Source organism: Pinus tabuliformis, chromosome Q, assembly GCF_031772625.1.
Source record: "Pinus tabuliformis cultivar Carrire ecotype Pingquan chromosome Q, CPIR1, whole genome shotgun sequence".
Lineage (NCBI taxonomy): Eukaryota > Viridiplantae > Streptophyta > Pinopsida > Pinales > Pinaceae > Pinus > Pinus tabuliformis.
In genome coordinates, this window is record NC_142296.1 from 432478237 (window position 1) to 432498788 (window position 20552).

A 20552-nucleotide genomic window follows, 5' to 3' on the forward strand; every position below is an offset into this window, starting at 1 on the left:
ATGTGGGAAACACATCATTCGAAAGAATGTGGAGACAATAGCTTCGATGCTATACATATAATCACGTCCAAGGAGTAGATTGTAATGTAGTGGACCTTGGACTACCATCACATTCAAATGAATGATTTTCTTTCTCAAAGTTATAGGCAACTTTGGAAGGATCCCTAATGGTTGACTGGTTCCTTTGTTGAAGTCGGACAAATTTTGTTTTTCAGGAAAAAGCGATGGCTATGCAAGAGCTTTCCAAGCAGTTGAGGAAAGGATACTCACCGAAGCCCCTTCATCTATGATTGTGCCAAACATGATCATTTTGTACACCTATACTATGATTCAGAATGGTACATTAGATGGAAGGCGAGGTTTCGCTAGTTTATTCTAGTCAAAGAAAACAACCAGACTGCTCGAAGGAGGTACTGGATAAATTTCTGGATAATTTTCATGAACTGGGGGGGTCTCTGCCTATTCTGAAAGAATGGGTGGATTGCCCCCAAGTTCATAAGTTTCATGAACTAGGGGGGTATCTTCCTGTTGTGAAGGAATGGGTAGATTGCCCCCAAGTTCATTAGACTCTATATCGACAAAAAGAATTTGAACGGTGTCGTTCTCATCCTCTTTGGAAACTATATCATCTGAAGGTGGATTTTCTGAAGGCAAGACTGGGTCAACTACCATCTCGACCAGTTGACTTTGATCTGGAATGGACTCAGAAGGTTCACTTTCAATGATAGGTAATTCGATCGAAAATTGAGGTATGTCAATCGGGTTTTCAACTAGCGAAGGACTTGGCAAGAGTTTCTTGTATCCAGGTGGAAGCCGTTGTGGTGAAGTAGGATGGTTATCAAAAATGATTTTGGCTTCGTCCAGAAAAGGACAACGGTAAAGAGTGTGATCACCTTCACATAACCTACATGGAACTCTCACTTTTCCTTTTTGTCGATTGACTTCATTTTCACTAGTTGATGGTGCGCTCTCAACCTAACTATCAGGGGTTGATGACACCGAATGGTGCAACCGGGGAGACTATTCTCTAAATATTTGTGGGATGCAAGGTCAATCTCAATGGTAATGGTTCTCCTTGCAAATTGTGCATGGAGTTTTTGGTTTGGAAACATTAGTGTGCAAATTTTCACCAGATGATACTTTGGTGTTCCCTTGTTTAGTTGGCTTCTTCTTCTTCTCCTTCCCTTTCTTTTTCTTCTTAGTTACTTGGTTTTTAGTGTCACTAGTTTCACCAAGCGAAGAAGAAGAAGGGGAAGGAGAAACAAACGAAGTAGAAGGTGAAGGGGTAACTTTAGTATCATCTGGTTGCTGATTAGATTGTTGAGGAACTGTGGTGTTTTGAATGACAGAGGTCAATAAAAGCCATACCAGCAGGCCGATTGTGATTCCTAGAAGGGACAATGTAGCCATATATGGAGAACCAATATCTCCCCAAGAGGAGAAAGAACTAGGATTCCCTCCAAGGGGGATTCCTTGATTGGTAGACTACATTATCTCAACCTCAGATCAACGTAGGAACAAGGATGTTGTTCTGTTTAAAATAAATTTTAAAGACACTTGGACACAACTTGCTTTTTCAATTTTTAAGAGTCGAGAGAAAGCTAAAGGTGACTCTAGTCACCTTCGATTTTTAATGAGCCTGAAGTGACAAGTGCTTAGATGGACCTTTTCTTTTAAGGAATCGAAAAGGAACGAAAGTGACTGCTCTGGAAGTCTAGCTAGAGAATCGTAAAACTGCAAAATACAGCTTGGTGATAAATGATAGAGAAATTACCAAGGACTTATGTATGGCAGTCAATCTTCCTGAATGCTATGTTCAGTGCATACTATCGATAGGGTGGCAGACACAACTTCCTATGGATAAAGGATGATAGCCTATTGTGGTCTCCCAATATATACACGATGGTACAGGGAGCACACGTCCGTATTGGCACTTGTCGTATCAAAGAGGAGGAATCACCCAACCTACGATGAAAATGATAGTTACCAGGTTTTACGACGTCAGAACACGTCTCTAGCCTAGACTTCTAGATATGTTGCGTTAGATTCCAAAGCGTTTTTATATTCATTGAGGTTTATTTTATGGTTGATCTTGCTTAGAAGTTTGTCTTTCAAGGTTAAACGCGTGATGTAGACGTGAAATTCCTAAATATTCAATCTAAAATGATAAACGGTCGTTTATGTTCTTTTAGCAATGAAAATCCTAGCTACGAAGGAAAGACGATAACGATTTTTCTTTCAGCAGAGAGCATAGAGCACACACAAAATGCACTTTCCTATATCAAAACAAGCAGTCAAAATGCAGGTGCACATGCATGCATTTTTTTCCACTTTCTTAATGTGTGAATGACAAAAAGAATGCCAAGTACAGATCTGAATTATTTTCTTTCAAAGCGACAATACTAACAATTTTCTCTTTTCAAAACGAAAGGAAGACTAGGATGACAGTTTTTGATTTTGAATTTAAAACTGTTTTCGACACTTGAAAGACTAATAATTTCAAAATCAAGTACAATGACAAAAGTACAATCAACTATCTAGAACAGGAAGACTTTACGACAATCTTCTTTTGATTCAAAATGACAATTACGACACTTGTATCAAAAACGACAGTTTGATTAGGCTACTTTTGATAAGGGAAGATTTCAAATGATTGACAAATACACAAAATCATTTACAATTCCTGACTGATGGACGATGAAATAATGTGAAGGAAGATGGTTACAACAAGAAGGTACTGATCATGAACAACAAAACTACTGAATAAAGCTGAAAACAGAGAGAAAAACCAAAATTCAGAGAAGAAAACACAGTTTACTCAATCATCGCACCTGCAACACAGGGAAATAGGGTTGCATCTCACTTGCAACACACGGGAGGTGTGATGAATCCAGGTTGCACAGTTACAGATAGTGCGATGGGCCAGGGAGCGAACTTGAGCTTGGTTTTTGCTCAAAACTTACAACTAAGTTCAGTGGTTTAGGCTGAGTAATGATGTACAATAAACAAAAAGCATAAGGGTAAGATTTGATGAGGTTCTAAGCTACCACAAGGGCACTTAAGATGCTTTGTAAGTCAGATGTTTAGTTCATAAACCAACCCGAAGATAGACTGAAGCAACATTTATCTACTTCACAATTGCATAGCAAGGTGTTTCAAAGGCTAGCTGGCTTAACTTCAGGCTTTGTCTATAGTTTATAAAGCAAACAATAAACAAACAAACAAAATTATTCATTCCCCAGTGGAGTTGCCATTTTGTTTCAGGGAAAACTAGTGTCGATTCGAACTGCTAGTCCCACTAAGACGGATAGCTATCTTAGAAACAAACAATGAAAGATTTTCAAGAGTTCCTTTAAGTGTGATAGATGGAAGAGAAGAATAGAGGACCAACCTGGATCCTTCGCTTTGATCCTAGCTTGATTTCTCATTTTCTTGACAGAATTTTCCACTCCTCTCCTACTTGTCTCGCTTCAAAGAGTACTTGTAGAGTCAAAGTAACAGCAAACTATCAAAGCATCTCTATCTAAAACATCATAACCAGTATGGAATCGGAAACACATTGACCATACAATTGCATTCATAAACAATAGGATTCACAAATACAAGATCATATGGAGGAAAACTCAAAGAACTTTATTAATAGTAATGTAAGAGAGGATTACAACCTAGCTGTCTAATCCAGCATCATCCTCCTAGTTGTAGAAGCCCTCTTCACCTCATGAACAAGAAAATCACCCAACAATGCAATGTCTCTTCTCACCAAACCAACAACACTTCCATACAAAATACAAAATTCCAGCCTATAGATATCTCAGATGAGTGATCCATTTATAGATGTCTTGCAAGGGTGTGAGTTAGCTCTGGGTTCTTGATTAGTGTCATTTCACTGATAGTTCTTGGTTCCACTTGGAAATTTCATGATCTCTTACTCATCCCTAGGCAAATTTAGAGAAGCAAGTGTCATAGGAGAAGTTTCGGGAAGATTCCATGATCATCCACCTTGTAAACTGTCACTGCCATTTGTCTACTCTCGCTCATCGCACCCCACAGAAGGTCATTTCAGTATGCATCACACCTGGCTAGTTAGGTAGTTGGTATGCATCACAGCTTGTCCATGGAACAACCTGTATGGTCCAGTTTTGGCCAGTTCTGAGTAGTTTTTCAAGTGGAACTTCTGGGAAATGATGTAATCAGCTGACCATGATCCTTTAGGGTATGAAGCAACACTTTTAGGGACTTGAGGAGTCCTTAGTTTATGGACATATGATTTTGGGGTTGCAGTGCCCAAATATGTCTATAATAATGAGTGTGGTAGTGTATGGTGGAGTGGGATAGGTGTACAAATTAGTAGATGGTTGACTTATCATAGGAAAATGTTTTGTAAAGGATTAGTGGTGAGAGCCAGTATTGCAGCAAGAATGCTGCAACTCCAGGGCTACCAACTTTACTTTTATCAACCCGGTAGTTCGTAACAAACTTGGAAGCATTGGTGCTATATGCACAAGTACTAGTTCTCACTGTAGGTTGTCACTTGATCAGCCGGCATGAGATCACTAGGAGCTCAAGCCAACTTCTATAGATTTTAGAAGAAGCTCTATGTGTGATGAAAGGAAAGAAATATTACTCTATAGATGCTATTCTAACTGCAGAAAGGAGAAAGATTGGAATCTAAAGCAAAACGTAGTAAACCCTAATTAACAAGCTAATTCTACTTTTGCCAAAAACACTTATGAAAACCATGAAAGAAATGCCATTACCTACTCAAGGAAGTAAACAACATCTACCCATGCTATTTCTAGAAGTAAATAAGAAAAAAACATATTTTTGGATTTTTATGTGTTTTTATGTGAATTTAACATGCATCTAATTTATTGTGTGTGAGTGTGGCAAAGAATAGGTGGTGTTATAGGGTGGTTTTGGAGATTGGGAGCATGTAGGATGGTGTGGACGGGTCCTAGGAGGTCTTAGGTGGACTTTTGGAGGCTTTTCCCACACTCGGCCTTCAAAAGAAATCCTACAAGAAAAACTACAGGAGGACACAGGAAAACTACAGGAGGAAAACAGGGAAACTATAGGAGGCCTACAGTAGGAGGCTGAGAGAAATTTTCACTGTTTTGAGGGTGTGAGAGTGGGTGGGAAAGGTGGATGAAGGTTGGAATGAGGTGTTAGGGTGCCTAAGGTCTACCATGAATCAACAGGAGAGAGAAAGATGATTGGGTTTGCTCAAGGAGAGAGGAAGAAGTGCTATGAAAAATGAAGGAAACTAGGGCAGAATTGAGGTGAGGTTTGGGAGACCTATAGGGCATGGATCAGATGGAGGGTGTGATTGCGGGTAAGAAAACCTATTGCTGGAAGAGATATTATGAATAGAAACTAACATTCAACCAAGAAAATCAAGCAACCAATGAAATGAGTGCATCCTAGGAAAAACAAAGTTTTGTATTAAAATGGCCTAAACTATGATGTATAGAAGGAAATGCTGGGAAATGCTGTAAGAAAGGAAAGCATGCAAAAGGAATATTTCAAAGAAGGAAGTGAACATCATAAAGAAGATTTAAAGCAAAGAAAAAATGGACTATCAACCTACTAGAGAGCTGCAAACACTAGAAGTCCTAGGAATGAGGAAAATCTGTGTTTTTGGGGCAACAAGAGAGTCTTTATCTGAAATCATGGTCCCAAAGGGAGGAAGAGAGGCCAAGGAACTATTGCTAGCCTTTTGAATATTCTCCAATCACTTCTTAACCTGCTACAAAAAGCACAAATGGAAGAAAGCTACTAAATCATCAAAAGCAACCTATTCTTAACCATAAGAGAAATACATCTAACAACAAACTGATATACAAACTAAAGTAAAGCATACAAATACAAGTAAATAGAAGCTTGGTTGCTTGGATTGGGCCTTAACCCAAGAGCTTCTGCCCTTTGAGGTAACTTAGTGCTAGCTCAAAAACGATTCCATCTTCATTATAAAAATAGCAAGATTACATAAAACTGTCATAAAATAGTAAGCTCGAAATTTGAGTAGAGTTTACCCAAGAAAAAAAAATCGACCCTAGTGAGGCCCTAGGCCTCTCTAATTATACACCTGAAGCTACCAATAGCTTCCTTAAAATCAGGGAGGCTTGGCTTCCAAAACTTGAGATAACTATCAATCATCTTCCACTTGCTCGACTGCCTTCTAGTGCATGATTCGACTGCTTGTACTCCGAGCTGAATAAAGGGGAATTCGAAATGAGGAGAAATAAATGAGGGGGATTCGCTCCTATAAGTCCTCTCCTCTGTCTACTTCGAGTTATTGCTGCAATTTGACCACTAGATCCTTGACTTTGACCTTGGAATCCATCAATAATTTGCATTAAATACATGTTAGACCACATGGCATAATAACTAACTCAACTCACCCTATAAGCATAAATATAATCAGAAAATCATACAATAAGCTAAGAGAATGGTTGATTTGACTAGGTTAGGAGGTAAAATGAACCCATATAATTACCCATTTATGAGGCTCATCAATTAGTTTAACATGGGAATCTATTTATAGGCTCTTGGTGTTTGTAACGAAATTAATTGACTAATACCATGAATTTATCAAATATATGGTATTCTACACCCTCCTTGTATCACAAAAAACATGTTTACAATATGAAACAAAATCGCTCTTATTTTTTGCAATGTAAAAATCACAATTTTTTATTAAGATAGTCTAAAGTTACATGTGCACATGCCATGAGGCATTCAACCTCTCAGTAAAAAATGTGGTACTAAAAAAACCGGGCTCTAAATAAACAAGTTCAGTCATTTTTTATCAGTTTTCTTTCTCCTTTCTAACATGTAATTATCCAGGATGCCTTGATCTTGACCCCCTTCAGTTGTTGTGGTCTCTAGTGTAATATGTCTTGTTGTTGACCTAGTCCTACGAATATGCTGCTGCAAGTGGGGCCAAGCATCAACTGCAATAAGAAAGAAATGTTAAATTCATATTTATAGTTATTATTATTACAAATGTTTTATTAATAAAAATAGTAGTATAGTTTTATTTACCTGCTTCGGTGGTGGAGGGAAGCAAAATACTTTCAGATGTGGCCATATGTTTCTCCTCTTCTCTGACCACATCATGTACATGCTCTAGTGTAGAACAATAAAGGTTATAATTAATACACCATTTGCATTTAAATTTTTTTTTTTTTTTAAGAGTGGTTCACAGACACCCTGGTCAACAGGTGGCACTACATCCACAAAAAATCTGGGTTGACACCCATCGGCCTACTAGCAAGGCCTGACCCCAAGGGCTTCGGGGAGAATGGACCCTGTGACCTCCCGATGGCGAGGCACTGATTTTGACCAACTGAGCTAACCCTTGGGGCTTTTTTGCATTTGAATATTTTTAATTGTATTCCATACTATAATTTTTTTATAACACATGAAATACCTCTAGTACCGAGTTGAACATCAGTCTCAAGATCAAGCACTCCACCATCAGTAGGTTCATGTGTTGTATCTACATTGCTTGCCTACTTTTTACAATCAAGAACATTACTTTATGTCCAAAAATAATAACCAATCATTGTACAAGTAATGATTTATACATGCTATTCGTTGCTTTTATTTTCTTGAGTGTTGTGTTGGGTGTTGGAAGAATGTGAAGAAACCAAGCTTGTCCTCTGTTCAACCACGAAATGATAGCCATATGTGAAAGCAAGCTTTAGACCTTCCTCCATGGAAGCCTCTTTGAATTGTGTCCCCTACAATTTTGCATTAGAACATGAATTTTTCTTTTTCTGTGATATTAAATTAAAATTGTTAACAATTTATAATTTGGATGCATTTATTATTATTATTATTATATATACTTACAATTTTTGTGGCTAATTTAGAGAAACCACCTGGGCCAAGATGTTGCTGCCGATGTTTGGCTATTCTAGCCTATGTGGATTTGGAAATATCTGGTAGCCTATATTTAAAACATTGAAAAACTTATTTAGATGTCACAATGATGACAAAGCATCATAATTACGTTATTAAAAGTGCCTCATACCATCCTAGTCTGGGTGGAGTCTTCTGTGGTTTTCAAAGTGCCTTTTCGTGTGCATCTTCCATAAGCACTCTCCACTCCATCTCGGGAATAGATGGAGGGTGCTCATGCAACTTGGACCTTTCCAATTGAGACCTTTACTGGTGTTGCAAATATTTTAAATGTAGGTATGCCTTTGAGGTAACTACAGATAATTAATTTTTAACATGTTTAGTATGGAGGGTAACATCACAAAGCTATGTAGTGTAATAAATGAAAATCACATCAAACATTTGGATGATAAGAGAAAAATCTATGGTTGTAGGATAATCACAAATTTTCAAGTTATTATTATTTCCCATAGGGGTGATATACATTTGATCACTTTTGATTTGAAATATGATGGATATTTGGAAGATATACTTGAGTTAGACTTGGAAATCCTTCAGAGTTGTTCTCTTTAGAGTCACATGGTATAGATTGTTGCTACAAGATGGTGAAAGAACTATTATTAATAATGATAATGGATTTACCATGACCAATAAAACTAGGTACAAGTTAACTAAAAATCCCTATTCCCTTCCAAGTCAACGTATGCATGGGTTTACTCAGAGGTACTTGGTAGAGTAGGTTAGTCACTACTACTAGGTACAATCTAAGAGGAAACCATGTAAATTATATACATACATAAAGTAATGAAAAAGACCAAGAAGATGCATGGGAGTAGGAATAAGTGTTAGATTAAGAATTCCAAGATGTTTAACATCTAGTCATTGATTCACATCCCATGGTTCATTTAGACAATGACAATGATGTCATGCTAGACATACCAGACATGGCCATGGAAAACCCTTTTAATGATTCTAAAGGGTTGGATATAAAATTATGATATTGATGAGTTGGATATTAAATTTAATGAAGTTCAAGGTCAACCTAAGCTTGATATGTAATAAAATATATTTAAAGTAGAGACTTCATTTTGAGCTATTAATTAATGTTATAATTAGGTTTATCTAATATACCTTTACCCTAATTTTATGAACTTATTAGTTTTAATCCTATAATGTTTAAGTCTTATAAATATTGAACACAGTTCACTCAAATTAGTTATATTGGCCCTTAGTTGGCCATTAATTTACCACTAAATACCCCTAATTACACTATTTAACCACTAATTACCCCTAATTAACCACATACTACCCCATAAATGACCCCTTATTACCCCTTATTGACCACTAATTGACCCGTATATAATTATCACTAATTACCACAATTGACCCCTAATTCCACTAACCGATCTCTAATTTCCCTTAGTGATCCTTAAATAACATGTTATTATCCTCTAATTATAATCAATTATCACTAATTTACCCTTAATTACCCCTAATTGACCCCCTAACTACTAGTGATTGAATCCCAATTACCTAATAATTACAAGTTACTAATTCCTAATTACCCTTAAATAAACATTAATTAACATAAATGGACCAATAATCACTTGTGATTGATCCCTAATTGACTATTGATGCACTCTAACTATGCCTAATTGACCCTTAATTACCACTCATTACTACATTTAGCTGCAAAACATGATGTCATTATCCAACTTTAATGGAAAAAATCAATTTTTATGTTAGATTTTTTTAAAAATTGTTCAAATTACACCATTTTTCTTTTTTGTCCCTAAAAAATGCTATAGTTCCATCCTTGATCCTAGGATGTATGACTTTTGACATTATAACATTGAAATTTTGATGTTTTTTTGAGTAGGCCAAATAACTGTTAACAAATTGACATAATCAATAAGTTTGACTTTGTTAAATTTTCATTAATGTTCCAATGTCTTTTTAAAGCTTGAGAGACATGATGAAAATTATGTGATACTTGTGATGAATTTATTATATTTTTTGTCATTTTCAACATCTAAACTGTTAATTTTTGCAATTGTGGTAAAATTCCACCTTGGACAACTCAAACGACCAAAATGATGCCTACATTAAATTCCTCTTTTCAAAAGGACCAAAATTGACCTAAATATCACCTAATTTGGTTAAATGAAGTTAAGTTTTGAATTATTTTATTCATTCATACATTATGGAATGGGTCGGCCCTAATCACATGGGTAACTGCTTGGGTCAATCTTAACCCCAATTTAACCCTCAGGAAAGTCTATAAAAGGAAGCAACCTCAAGTTCGTTTCAACACATCATCATCTTTCTACTCTTCTATTTTGTCTTGGCTTGCACAAGTACATTGGAAGAAGTTCGCATAGGGTCTGAAATCACAGGCAAAAGGTTCGCTCTGAGTTTGGGTTTTCTAGATCTTGGTTGCTGGCATAGATCAAGACATTTTCTTCTTTGGTCACAGGCACAGAGTGAGAAAGGGAGTGACTCTAGCTCTCTTTTCACTTAAAGATAGTTTAATGAGAGAGAATCTGGGTTTAAAAGCATATCGGAAGTTTTGGGTCCCCAGTCGCTCGCACAAAGCAGTCCTAGGAGTGACCACGTCTTGGTTGCTTGCACAGCTACAGTAAGGGAGTGACTCTGGGTTTCACCTGTATTATTCCAGAGTCAAACGCATGAAGGCTTCTTGAGAGTGACTTTACAGTTATAGTCAGTCACATACAGTATCCAAGAGAGTGACCTGGGAGTTTCGTTCACACATAGACAGTTGTGGTGAGGGCGACATAATTCAGATCTAGGGTTTGACATCCTGACTTCAGTTGACTTCAGTGATACGGTAGATCTGAGTTTCTCTCTGCTGTTATACAGATTTGTAGATATGATTTGTTAGTTTCCGCTGCAAACATATGTATTGAGCTAATTGATAGTGACAACAATGTTCAGTAGTGTTAGACACAGTGACAACATTATACAATAGTTGACATCAGTTTAGGCCAACACATTACAACCATCAATATGAGGATTCTCATTCCTAGCATGATTAGATCTGTTTCATACATATCATCATTGTTTTTCTCCATAGATAAAGTTATGGATTATTGTACTCTCTTTTGCTGCATCATTTGATGACGATATAAGAAGAAGAAGATTTGCAAGGGTTTTCCCCATAGTGGGTTTTTCCCACTCTTGGACCAATCCTGGTGTCTCTACGTGTGTGCATGCTTTCTTCTACTATTCCTTTTATATTCTATTGCAATGATGATGATGTTTCTTTCTATATAATTGCATATGTTGATGTATAATGGTGTATATCTGAATAATGTAATGATGACATGGGGTGAAATTAATGTATTAATGATGAAATGAAAATACAATATCAAAGAACAATGTCTCCTTATGGAAAATTAAAATGGTATAAGAGCCAGGCTGAAGAAAATCCATGGAGATCACCCTGATTATGACACTTTCGATGGAAACAAGAAGAGGTTGGTGGAGACCTAAAAGAATTCTAGGATTTGAAGAAAACCATAGGCATCTTGATGACTAGGGTTTGATGGATTCTATGAGTTTAGGGTTAGAGAGAAAACCCTGGTTTATGGCAAAAACTTGACATTTGGTTTATGAAACTCTAGCACAATCTATGTGAAGAACTTGGCGAAGATTCGATGAAGCCCTATATGGGATAATCCTTGGAAGATCTGGTTGAATACCTGAAAGCAAAATTGGTATATGGACCATGGACATTGATGGCTCTTGAAGATTGGCTCAAGAGGGAGAGGATCACCTCTCATTGAAGATGAGTATTTCTTGACTTATGATGCTTCTTACTTATGGATCTGATGATTATGATTTCTTGTACTTCCTGCATATATATTTGAGTACATGGATGTTTCTAACCTCCTTGATGAGATGTGATGAGTAGATCCTTCTTGAGGATCACTTGAGATGCAGATCTAGAAAGAGACAAAGAGGTACTTGATGAAAATATGAAAAAAGGGTTCAAGCGGCCTATGCCTAATGAAAAAGTGCACAGGTAATACCACAAGGTATGCATGGTATGTTTTAGCTATTGGCTTGGTAAGCCCTAAGGTATGATGAAAATGTATCTTTCTTTAATGACTCATACATGTATATGAAAGTGACTTGGATCTATGTCTCCTATAATGAAATTTTTCTCCTAGTGTTGAAATTTTGATCTTCTTGAATTCTATGAGGCTATCTAATGTTGATACATTGATACACTTGATCTTTTGTGAACATCTATGATCTATCCCTCAGACATCTTGATCCTATAAAGAAGGCTAGCACCTTGGCTCTAGAAAATGATACTCTTGATACTAGTCATGATATATTTCATATAGAAGGATAGTTCATTGACTCCTATACATGAGTATGCTAGTAACACTGATAAGTATGATTGACACTCTTGTTGTTTTGATAAAGCTTTATTGAATGATCTAACCTGATTTCATTGGTCATGAAGAGCCCGATAACCTTGATGTGAGAAGCATGAGTGTAAGATTGATAAGTAGATCTCTTACTATCTATGGTCATGTCTTAACAACATATGATTAAAAGAAATGTCCTAACTTGATGGATTGACTTGATATAAAGTGCTATTGTGTTCATAATCCTAGAGATATAATGCTGCATCTGTCTATTACTTTGAGTCTTGCCTTTGATGAAAGATTGGTGTCATGATACTGATAGCCACATGTTTATGATCTAATAGATATATTGTTGCATGACTCTAGTAGAGACATGTTGCTTACATTAAAGAAGATGAATGATGTAGATCCTTAGTCAAAGGGAGAATCTCTTCTCAATATTCTTACCCTTATTACTATTTGTATTCTATGCTGCTGAAATATGATTTATATGCATTTGACAGTATTGATATGCAGCAGAATATTAGCACGTACAAAAATTAGGGTTTCTACTTTGGACGCAAAGGCCTAGACAATGTCTAGGCATCTAAAGTCACTCTCACGCTAACCTGAAGGGAGCAACCAGAGGTTTGAATATTGTTGACCATCATCTGAATCTTTCTAAAGTTGTTTGAATTTTGATTCAAAGTGTTTCCAACATATTCTGCCACTGTTAACTGATTTTGAAGTTGTTGTGTTGATTTAATGATCACATAATGAAGCATTATCACCTGGAAGATATATGTGTTGTAGATAACAATAATATCTGCACAAGAAAATCTTGAATATTTTCCATAACACAAACATGCAAACTGAACTTGTGTTTGCAGGTGGCCGGGACATACATATAGATATGTCACTATGTTTGTGATACAAGAGTTTGGCATGATTTGGAATTACTATTATATATGAAAAGTGTTTCGAAATGATGCTTGACAATAACTTTGAATTGATGATAGAGATGTGCTTTGAATATAGATCTCTCTACAATAGTAATTTTGACTTGACCTGATGTCTAGTGATCTGATTTGACGATAGTTGATTTGCCGTGATATCAATGTTATGTGGGCATGATGGCTTATGTGGGTATTCAGATATAGGCCTCCTCGTTCTTAGCTGATCCAAATTGGATCCATAAAGAACTGTCAAAGAACCATGACTGTATCAGGTCAGGACAAATCTCTAAAGAATCCCTGAACCAGTGGCAATGGTAGCCAGAATTGAAAGACGAGGACCTGAGTCAAAGCGCACTGACTGAGGCCCATGGAGACTACGTGGGAGGTCAAAGTAGCCCTTGGGAGGCCCAAATCGGGAAAATAAGGAGGTTTTTGATGTGCTGGGTGAACAGGGCCAAAATGGAGAGCCCCGAGCACTTGGATGCATGGGGAGCCGGAGAACCGCGGGCGGAAAGGAAAAAGCACTAAAAGGACAAAGACGGGACCCGCGCTCTGGAAACCAGCGGTATTGATCGGGGCAACCTCAAACGGTAAGAAGTTTTGGATGGAAGCAGAGTGATCCCACTCAAAGGTTGACGTGTGGAAAGCGGAGGTGAGAGAAAACTGCCATTGATCGTGCGCTAACGGTCGAGCAAGTCAACCGTGCGAAACGTGCTTATGGTGTTGGATCTGGGGGACCTAGATCGGACGGCTAAGATTGCGCTCGATGGGAGAAGAGGAATCGACGAAGGATTAAGCCGCATTTTAGAAAGATTTGAGGTCCATTTGACCGCCACGGTGGAGGAAAAATTCATCCACGCTGTAACCGAAGAAACGAACTGACACGAGTTACAGGAGGACATGTGGTCACTCCCTGCGAGCTGATGATGACACCAAGCCAGGGAACTCCAAGTGCAACTGCAGAAGGTGAATCGACGGAGGCAGAAGAGGAACCAAATAGGCATGGGAACGAATGGCCTAAAATCCATGAACAAAGACAGAATACATAGTCAGACAGTTAGTCACCAAGAGGGACAAAGAACCCCAAGAGGAGGATGGGAAAACATAGAGAAGAAGACAGTGAAGCAAAAGCAGAAGAGGATAGAGGGCCGAGCTGACCAAAGGCAGCATCAAGCACCAGAAGAGCTTGAGAGATTCGAGCCATCCCAGAGAGGATCTGTCCAGACTGAGCACCACATTGGGCTCTTTCCATTATAGACCAGAAGGTCACAGAGCTGGTAGGAAAATAGAGTCTGTGCAATCTAGTGGCTTAGGGAATCCAAGAACCACCCTGCCAAGCAAAACCTGCTTAAGGAGAACTCACATTGAGTCCTTGCATTGTAATTCTCTACTTAAAGACACAATAAAACAAGGCCACCACTGAAGCTGGACCGGAGATGTAGCCCTGGAGAATAGGGTGAACTCCTTATTAACTTATTGTGTTCTTGTATTTGCTTACTGTATTTCTCTGCTGTCTTTCCATGTAAATGTCCGTGTATTGGCAATCTGATCGATCTGTTGCTTAAATAACGTAGAACACACACGGTGAACTCCTTATTAACTTATTGTGTTCTTGTATATGCTTACTATATTTCTCTGCTGTCTTTCCATGTAAATGTCTGTGTATTGGCAATCTGATCGATCTGTTGCTTAAATAACGTAGAACACACACCAGCACATGAGTCTGTAATACCTTTGTTTAATAAATCTTCAACTGAGGTCACTCATAGATCAAGTGGTATTAGAGCTCTAGGTTGTAAGGTTAGACAAGCTTGTGTTGGTTAGATGTGAATGCTCACTAGATCAAAGCTCAAATTAGGAGAAGGAGAGTTGGTGGAAACTAACCCTGAAATTGGGAGAGTCTATCCTTGGAAGACAATGTCAGAAGAAGGTTTTGTGGGGCCAGACCCTTAATTCATAGAAAGTTTCCTAGCTATCAAGTCTATGGTATAAGAAATGTATAGGGACTTTAGAAAGCATAAGGTTGAGGATTCATCAGGTTCTAAACAAGATAAAGAAGAAGATGAGTCTCACTTCCATGACCACTCTAAAGGAAAGGGGAAAGAGGAAAGCTTTCTCACACCTCCTAATAGCCCTGTGCATAATAAGAAAGCATCTTTGATTAAGTTAGATGTTAAATTTGATTTGCCTATATATGATGGAGGGCTAAATGCTAAAAACTTGGACAATTGGATTAGACAAAATGATGTGTATTGTAGAGTACAGAACATAGACTTAGACAAAAGTAAGATTTAGCTGGCAAGCCTACGCCTAGGAGGCACTACCTTGGTTTGGTGGGAAGGCAGAACCCAAGCTGATATGAAAAGACATGGTAAGATCATCTCTGTCTGGAGTGAATTTGTTGTTGCAATCAAAAAGCAGTTCTATCCATTGGCCTACATGCAACAAGCCATGATGAGTTGGCAAACTCTTCAATAGTTGAAGGGGCAAAGTGTGCAAGGGTATACTCAAGAATTCAGAAAGAGAGCATTGATGTTGGGTATCTCATTAGACTCACCAGAGACTCTTTTGAAGTACATTGGTGGTATACACAACTACATGAGGCATACCATCCTCATGTTTAATCCCACTAGTATAGATGAGGTATCTGTACAAGTTACTTATCTAGAAGCTAGAGGAAAGAATGGAAATCCAGAAGTTGGGGGACCATCCCAACCCACTGTAAGCAAGAGCAAAGAGAAAAGAAAGTAGAAGTGGAAAGCAAGGAAGGCTAACACTGCACAGAAAATCAAAGCTTCATGCACTCACTGTAAAAAGGATGGGCATGATGATGAGCACTATTGGATTCTGCATCCAGAGCTGAGACCTAAGAAGTCCGAGGGCAAGAAGAAGAAGACTACTGTAGCTATTCAGAAATATTCAGGATCAGACTCAGGAGATGAAACAACTATAGCAGCCACCGGTATAAAAGGTAAGAATTCTGAAGCATCTACTAGTAATTATGCTCAATCTGTTATTGATGAAGAAAATGAGAGAAAAAGACATGAGCTTTTCCATATTCGAGTTATTTCCAAAAATCAAAAGATTGATACTTTATTTGATAGTGGCTCACAAGTAAATCTAATTTCTGAAGAAATTATAAAGAAATTGGGATTAGCAACTACACCTCATAAGAAACCATACCCATTAGGATGCTTGAATGATAAAGCCTAGCTACAAGTGACTATATAGTGCAAACTCAAGTTTTCTTTTGGGTCAGCATTTGTAGATGAGGTTGAGTTAGACATAATTCCTTTGGATATATGTGGAATTGTTTTAGGAAGTCCTTACTTGTATGATAGAAAGGCTATTTTCTATAGAGCTGAGAACAAGTATCTTCTTGTTAAAGATGGAATCGAATACTTTGTAAGAGCTCATAAGCTCAAGAATAATTATACTCTCATAAACTCAGGACAGATGAAAAGAATGATAAATTCATGCAAACAATTCTTACTGATGGTTGTAAAGGAAAAGGAACCTGATAAAACCAATGTATTTGAGGGCTGTAATGCTGAACAACAAGCTGACATAGAAAAGGTTGTTTCAGAGTATGATGTCTTATTTCAAGAACCTAAAGGTCTTCCACCCAAAAAGGGAATAGTACATGATATTATTTTGCAGCAAGATGTTCCATTGCCTAACATTGGGATGTACATGTGTCTGCTTTAGAGAATGCTGAAATCAAGAAGCAGGTGCACAAGTTTCTCAAGAAAGGGTTTATCAGGCCTAGCACATCACCATGTGGGTCACCAATCGCTTTGGTGAGAAAGAAAGATGGCTCATGGAGAATGTGCATTGATTACCGAGCACTGAATAAGATAACAATAAACAAATCGTTATCCCCTTCCTTGCATAGATGATCTTCTAGATCAATTGAAGGAAGATGTTTATTACACCAAGTTGGATTTGCACAGTGGATACCATCAGGTTAGAGTTGCAGAGCAAGATGCATGGAAGACTTCTTTAAAAAAAAAGCAGGGATTGTATGAATGACTGGTTATGCCTTTTGGCTTAACTAATTCTCCTGCTACTTTCATGAGATTAATGAATTATGTACTCAGACCTTTTCTTGATGATTTTGTTATTGTGTATCTGGATGACATTCTGATTTTTAGTAAAACGTGGAAAGAGAATTTAAAGCATGTTAAGTAGACATTAGATGTTTTGAAAAGAGAAAAACTTTATGTTAAACTCTCAAAATGTGAATTTGGCAAAACATCTCTAAACTACTTGGGTCATATAGTAGGGGGAGGTGAATTGAAAATAGATCCCTCTAAAGTGGTAGTCATTGTGAACTGGCCTAAACCCAGGTCTGCTACAGAAGTGAGAAGCTTCTTAGGAGCAGCACAATATTGGAGGAAGTTCATTTCTAACTTTTCCTAAATTGTAGCTCCCTTACATGCTTTAACATGATTGAATAAGGTGTTTCAGTGGGGAGGAAAACATTAGAAAGCCTTCGACACCTTGAAAGAAAAGATTAGTACAACACCTGTACTAGCACTGCCAGATCTACAAAGACCATTTGAGATCCAAACTGATGCCAGTGACTATGCCATGGGAGAAGTGTTGACACAACACGGTAAACCCATATGTTGTCATTCTAAGACTTTTAATCTTGTAGTAACTAACTATCCTACATATGATAAAGAATTGTATGCATTAGTTTAGAGTGTGAAAAAGTGGAAACATTACTTAATGGGCAAAAAGATAGTAATACATACTGATCATCAACCACTTCAATATCTACACTCCCAAACTAAGTTGCAGCAATCAAGACATTACAGATGGATGGGTTTTCTACAATAGTTTCATTTAGTCATCAGATATAAAAAGGGCATACATAACAAGGTTGCAGACATGTTATCTAGACCCATTATAAATGCATCTACCATACTTAAGCATAATTCTGTACTACATGAAAGCTACATTGAACAATATGCTCAGGATATGGACTTTAAAGATGTATATGCAACTTTGAGTCAAGGAAAAAGAGTAGAAGAATTGGACTATCATGTAAAGGACCAACTCTTATACCATTGTGGGAAACTCTGCATTCCACAAACTGAGAGAGTAAAGATAATTAGGGAAGAAAACATTTCTCTGATATCATGTTTCTTTGGGGTAAGTAAAACAGTTGCACAACTGCAAAGGTTCTGCTATTGGCCGAAAATGAATGAGACAGTTTCTAGATATGTAAGAGGGTGTGCTATGTGTGCTAAAAGCAAGCCCAGCAATAGAAAACTAGGCTTGTACACTCCATTGCCAGTTCCTTCTCACCCTTGGGAAAGTGTTTCCATGGATTTTGTTGGAGGATTGCCTAAATCTAAGAAAGGTCATGATTATCTATATGTTGTTGTGGATAGGTTAAGCAAAATGTGTATTTTGATACCTTGTAATAAACAAATTACCGTTGAACAGACTGCAAAATTGTTCTTTGAACATGTATGGGTTCATTTTGGATTACCCACTTCCATTGTATTTGATTGAGACACCCGATTTGTGGGGAAGTTTTGGTCGAGTCTGTGGGAACTGATGGACACCAAACTAAAGAAAAGAACAGCTTTTCATCCACAAACAGATGGCTAGACAGAAGTAGTAAATAGGACAGTGATGCAGTTACTGAGAGGATATTGCAGCAAACATCCTAAGCTTTGGGATGAACACTTGTGTTATGTGCAGCATGCTTACAACAGAGCAAAGCATTCTTCTACACATAGATCTCCTTTTGAGACCTGTTTTATTTTCACACCAAGGTCTCCTTTGGATTTTGTCTTTGGTAAAGATACCATGGTTGGTGGACACAGTGATGTGGACAAGGCAACTAGGTTCATTGAACAGATCTAGGAGATCCACTAGGTAGTGCAAGAACAACTGGAAAAGAGCCAGGCCAAGTACAAGGCTAGGCATGATAAGCATCGGATGGAGCATAGTTTTCAAGTTGGAGACCAAGTCTGGTTGTATATCAGCAAGGACAGGATGCAAGGTGAAGGTAAAAAACTAAAACCTATCAGGTATGGACCCTTTAGGATACTTGAGAATATTGGTGAAAATGCTTTTCACCTTGATCTACTAGCTTACATGCACATCTACTCAGTCGTAAATGCAGATTGCTTGAGATTGTTTGAACCTTCAATGATTGAGGACCCTGAAGAGCAGAGTCAGTTGCCTTCTATTGATGACCTGCTACCTGAATATCTTAATGAGTTGCAGGAAGACATAGTGTTGGACAGGAAGGTGAGGACGACGCGCAAGGGAGATGTGGAGTACCTCAGGATTGGACTCAAAGGTTCGAAGCCAAGCAGTGGAAAGTGGATTGAGATTGGGCAAGTGAGAAAACAATAACCTCACTTAGTCGATGCTTAAAAACCAACTTTTGGTGGTCCAAAAGCTTTTTCAGTGGGAAGGCCATGATCTGAATTGGATCCATAAAGAACTGTCCAAGAACCATGGCTGTATCAGGTCGGGAAAAATATCTAAAGAATCCAAGACAGCGATAAAAAACACCCTTAAACCGGTGGCAATGGTAGCCATCATGGAATGATGAGGACCTCGGTCAAAGTGCACTGACTGAGGCCCATGGAGACTACACGGGAGGTCAAAGTAGCCCCTGGGAGGCCCAGATCGGGAAAATAAGGAGGTTTTCGATGCACGATTAGCGCTTACTGGGCCGAAATGGAGAGCCCCGAGCACTCGGACGCATGGGGAGCTAGAGAACCACAAGCGGAAAGGCAAAAGTGCTAAAAGGACAAAGGCGGGACCCGCGCTCTAGAAATTAGTGGTATTGATCGGGGCAACCTAAAACTGTAAGCGGTTTTGGATGGAAGCAGAGTGATCCCACTCAAATATTGACACGTGGCAAGCAAAGGTGAGAGAAAACCACCATTGATCACGCTCTAATGGTCGAGCAAGTTAATCTTGCAAAACGTGCGTATGGCGTTGGATCTGGGGGACCTAGATCGGATGGCTGAGATTGCGCCTGATGGGAGAAGCAGAATCGACGAAGGATTAAGCCACATTTTAGAAAGATTTGAGGTCCATTTGACTGCCACGGTGGAGGAAGACTTCATCCATGATGTACCCAAAGAAATGAACTGACAAAGCAGGCTGGCACGAGTTATAGGAGGACATGTGGCCACTCCCTACGAGCTGATGATGACGTTGAGCCAGGGAACTCCAAGTGTAGCTGCAGAAGGTGAATCGATGGAGGCAGAAGAGGAACCAAACAGGCATGGGAACGAATGGCCTAAAAGCCATGAACAAAGACAAAATACAC